This window comes from Etheostoma cragini, chromosome 1 (assembly GCF_013103735.1).
Source record: "Etheostoma cragini isolate CJK2018 chromosome 1, CSU_Ecrag_1.0, whole genome shotgun sequence".
NCBI classification, from domain to species: domain Eukaryota; kingdom Metazoa; phylum Chordata; class Actinopteri; order Perciformes; family Percidae; genus Etheostoma; species Etheostoma cragini.
This window is the reverse complement of record NC_048407.1, coordinates 32,581,470-32,584,629: the sequence shown is the minus strand read 5'-3', so window position 1 is coordinate 32,584,629 and position 3,160 is coordinate 32,581,470. Positions and strand designations below refer to the sequence as shown.

Below are 3,160 nucleotides of genomic sequence, written 5' to 3'. Positions count from 1 at the left end.
TTGTCTTGGACTCAAACCTTTTTGGACTTGGTCTTTTCTTGGACTCAAACCTTTTTGGCCCGGTCTTGTCTTGGACTCGAACCTTTTTGGACTTGGTCTTGTCTTGGTATCAAAACCTCTTTGGACTCGGTCTTTTCTTGGACTCAAATGTTTTTTGGACTCGGTCTTGTCTTGGACTCAAACCTCTTTGGACTCAGTGATGTCTTGGACTTGACAAGTCCTGGTCTTGGACTTGCCTTTGACTCTAACCTCTCTGGAATTGGTCTTGTCTTGGACTCAAACCTTTTTGGACTTGGTCTTGTCTTGGTATCAAAACCTCTATGGACTCGGTCTTGTCTTGGCTTCAGTCTTTTCTTGGACTCGAAAGTTTTTTGGACTCGGCCGTGTCTTGGACTTGAACCTCTTTGGACTCTGTGATGTCTTGGACTTGACTAGTCCTGGTCTTGGACTTGCCTTTGACTCTAACCTCTTTGGACTCGGTCTTGTCTCGGACTCGAACCTCTTTGGACTTGGTCTTGTCTTGGTATCAAAACCTCTATGGACTTGGTCGTGTCTTGGACTCAAACCTTTTTCGACTCTGTCTTGACTTGGACTCGACTAGCCCTGGTCTTGGACTCGTCTTGGACTCGACTAAGGATGGTCTTGACTACCACCCTGACACTCACACACATTCACACTCCGATGGCGCAGCATCGGGGGCAACTCGGGGTTCAGTGTCTTGCCCAAGGACACTTAGACATGGGACTGCAGGGCCAGGGACTCAAACCCCCAACCTTCCGATTGGCAGGCACAGCCGCCCATGTTGTCAGATCGTCTGCTTTTCCGTGTCTGTTTGTTCCTGTCTTCCTGTGTTTCTGTTTCCCCTCGATTTTTGACTACTTCCTGTCTTTGCCTGTCACTTCCTGGACACCTGGTCACCTGCAGGTTTTATTGCACGTGGACTCACCTGAGTCGTGCATTTTGTGGGGTTATTTCCCACACACTGGTACACGTTATCGGAACATCTCAAGCAATCATAATGATAAACGTAACATACTGCAGAGTATTGTGAGGTGATAGTCTTGCGTGTACTGGTCTTTGGGGGTTTGTGGGTGTATTTTCTGACTGGTCCAGGACCGTGGAGGAGACCAAAGTGCTGCGTGTGGGAGCTGAGTGCAGCAGCAGGATAATGGCCCTGAGGCTGTTGAGTGTTGCTGAAATGTAAAAGAATTACGTCATCATTAGAGTGCGTTACTCAGTGGTGAAATGCAACTAAACACAGTCCCTCGAGTTCTGCACTTAGGACACATTTCACCGATCCATTCCACATTTATCTGACATCTGATGCCTGCCAAAACACTAGAAGACTCTAAAAAACACTTCGTCTCACATCTAAAGACAATATGTTGTAATTTCACGTTTTTTTGGGGGGATTTTTAGACTTTTTTTAAACTACAGCCGGGCAGCTCGGTTGCTTTTAGCGCTGAGTTGATGCATGTCCTCCTGTGGTCTCACATTCCCAGACCTTCCTCCACAGCGTTGTGGAGGAGGAGGGTCTGGTTAGTCCACACAGCATTCTGGGATGGGAGAACAACATGCTCTGGTTTATTGGCATTTCTTTAAACCAATCACAATCGCCGTGGGCGGGGCTTAGCGCCGGACGGAGCCCCGGTGCCGCTACAAAATAGTCTCGGAAATGAAGTTGTTTTTGTGGAACGTGTACGTTTAAAAGTTGTTTATGTTGTGCAACAGAGAACTCAGATTGGACAGATAGTCTAGCTAGCTGTCTGGATTTACCCTACAGAGACCTGAGGACCAGGTAACCATAGTCCTCAGATTGGACAGATAGTCTAGCTAGCTGTCTGAATTTACCCTGCAGAGACCTGAGGACCAGGACCAGGTAACCATAGTCCTCAGAAATCCACCACAGGTTAGAACGCCAACACAGAGACAGAGGAAGGTAACAAACATCCGACCTGAAAGACGAAGATCCAGTGTGTGCAGGCATATTCAGTGTGGATGCACTTCTACCTACCATTCTGTGTGTGTGTGTTTGTGTATGTGTGTGTGTGTGTGTGTGTGTCAAAATGTCAAAAAAAGCAGCCTCAACATTGAAAAAGTGACAAAAATGTTGAAAAAAAGGGACCATGGTCGACAGGAAGACAACACAAGGGTTAAAAAGCTTAGTACTGCATTCACCATAAAAAGGTTGTGTGTGTGTGAAGGCTTTAGGCCGTCCCTAATTTTAATGTAGGTCCAGTTTAATATGCAACTAAGGGGTCCATGGGCTAAACCACGTTGAAGACCCCTGGGTTGGAGGGCTCCTTCACAGCATTAGTTCTCTGAAAATCTCTGTCATGTACTACTGAAATATCCCAGATATTTGAATTGACTTAAATCAAATCTGGAAATCAGTGGCGATACCAAAACCCCTTATTATTTACTCGATAAAGGAGCCGAAGACCTCCTCCACCGGTGGTGTTGAACCAGCGTTTTCCTGTTTGAATCCTGCAGGACGTTGTTTTTGACTCAGAGCTGCTGGACAGGAATAGCAGCAGAACACAAGAGGGAGTAAGTGGGTGAGAAGCAGAGATCATCACGGTTGTGCTGTTTAATATGCATGATGAAAAGCTGTCATGAGACAGAAACTCACAGCTCACAATATGAAAGGAAATCTGCATCTTTAGCAACTCAATTTCAATTCAATACAATTTTATTTATAGTATCAATTCATAACAAGAGTTATCTGGAGACCCTTTACAGATAGAGCAGGTCTAGACCACACTCCAGAATTTACAAGGACCCAACAGGTCTAGTAGTTTCCTCCAGAGCAAGCAACAGGGCGACAGTGGCGAGGAAAAACCTCTTTAAGGCAGAAACCTGGGACAGACCCAGACCCAGACCCAGGCCCAGACCCAGACCCAGGCCCAGACCCAGACCCAGGCTCTTGGTAGGTGGTGTCAGACGACCGGTTGGGGTTAGAATGAAGAGTGGAAACAAAAGTCACAAAAATAGTAGTTTGTAGTAGTTCATGGCATAGCAGGGCACTGTGCGGCGTCACAAGGAACAGCAGGACGTAGCAGGACGTAGCAGTAGATCATGGCAGGACGTAGCAGGACGTAGCAGGACGTAGCAGTAGATCATAGCAGGACGTAGCAGTAGATCATGGCAGGACGTAGCA

The 3,160-nt window shown here is 46.8% G+C and overlaps 1 long non-coding RNA gene across 1 annotated transcript in view; it reads left to right on the top strand.

Annotated features, from left to right (window-relative positions):
- Positions 1-3,160, top strand: part of LOC117942050 — a 17,285-nt gene that overhangs the window by 10,554 nt on the left and 3,571 nt on the right. The window lies entirely within an intron of this gene.